Here is a 1,965-nt window from a genome sequence, read left to right on the forward strand (position 1 = left end):
CCGTTTCTGTCAAATATCCACGTTTTAAGACATTCTGGCCCGCAAAACAGGTTTTCACGAATGTGCCTGTCTGTGTGTAGATTTTGTTGTCTGTTAGCACAATAACTTTCGAAATAATTGACAGATTGATTTTTCCTTTGGTATACACCTTTAGTGTCATAACCTGGAGGCCAAGTTTGTTAGCCAGATATTTTGGATACAAATTCAAAAAGTTAAAACATTTTTGAAATTGTTGAGACCAGTTTTTAAAGATTAAACAATTTTATTGAAAGTTATTCATAGTACTCAAAACGACAAACAATGTATTCTTATGGCTTTTTCAAAAGAAAAGAAAATTACCAGAGTTATAGCATTTACAAAATTCAAAAAAGCCAACGAAAATAAAAATTTTAAACCAAACAATGCACGATATAAAAAAAGAGCCAGGAAAAAAGATGTTAATTTTTTAACACTCTACAAGATTGTTATATAGGCAGTCATTGTGGCTCAGATGATATGGTGATTGTCCTATGTTCCAAACCTGCAGCCTTGGCAGCCAGGCTAGCGCGGGTTCGATTCCCAAAGCAGGAAGCGAGGCTGGAGGTGCTTTCTGAAAGATTCGCTTCATTACATTGGTATACTACCCTACATATATCCTACAGTTTATAATTAACATTACAGTACAGTAGTTAATTACCCCGGCAGTTGATGCGACTATAAACATTCAACTAATGAAAAAAAGATTGTTATAACAACTTTGTTAATTCTCTTGAAAAATCGAAAATTCAAATTTTTACCGCCCAAAAAATGATGAAAAATTAAAAATTCCATTTTGCGGTCTTACTATGCAAGATGAGAAAAAAGATGATTGGGCAGAAATTATGCTCATCAAATAAATTATAAATTTGTTAATAATCACTTTTTGCCAGAATGCGTAGCTTTTTTTTTATTCGTAAAAAACAACATTACAAAATTTTTTGTGGATAAACGACACAAGGTACGAAAAATAGGAAAAGATCAAAGTTGCTTACCCAAAAAAAGATATAAAAATTCGTCATAAATAATTTCTGGATAGAACACGTAGTTTTTGTTTTAATCACAAGTAATAACATTAAAAATACAATTTTTGGAATAACGACACAAGGTACGAAAAAAATTAATAGACAAAAGTTGTTTGAACAAAAAATATCTAAAAAAATGTGTTAAACTTTCTTATGAAAATACATTTAAAATAAAAGAATTAACTTCTTGGAAATACGACAAGAGTTACAATACAATTTCATTTAATAAAATTTTTCACCTAAATTATATCTACAAATATTCTTAGAATCAGTTAACGCTAGGATGCATATGGCAAAAAAGAGCTACAAATTTATCATAAATAATGTTTTGATAGGAGGCCTAGTTTTTTTAATCGTTAAAAATAACATTAAAAATTAAAAAATGTAATTGTTTGAAAAAGGACACAAGCCACACAAAAATTTTAATAGATAAAAGTTGTTTACCCAAAAAGGATCCATAAATTTTTTTATTCTAATTTTTCGATAGGTCGAGTTGCAGCTAAATGTTTAATAACAGAATTGTTTTTTATAGCATGCACACTTTTTTCAATTATAAAAGCAAGACAATGGAAATACGTCTGTCTCAATACAGTACAATAAGGAACAAATCTTGAAGTCATTATAGTGGGTACAGTTTTTACTTTATTTTGTAATCTGTGAATAAGCAATTCCAGGCCGAGGTACAGAAATAAATTTATAATATACATTTGATATAGTAGTATTGAGCATAATGTAGAAAAGTTCGCATTTTGGAAAAATTGTATTGCTAAGCACGACGCAATAGGTGATGAGAATTTTGCACAATCCTGTTAAATAAAACAAGAATCCAACGATTAAATTTGGACCACAACGAATAAAAAAAATAAAAAATCCTATTGTAATCTGAAAAAAAAACAAAAAACAAATAAAATTTTCTGACAAAAAT

Source organism: Belonocnema kinseyi, chromosome 3, assembly GCF_010883055.1.
Source record: "Belonocnema kinseyi isolate 2016_QV_RU_SX_M_011 chromosome 3, B_treatae_v1, whole genome shotgun sequence".
Lineage (NCBI taxonomy): Eukaryota > Metazoa > Arthropoda > Insecta > Hymenoptera > Cynipidae > Belonocnema > Belonocnema kinseyi.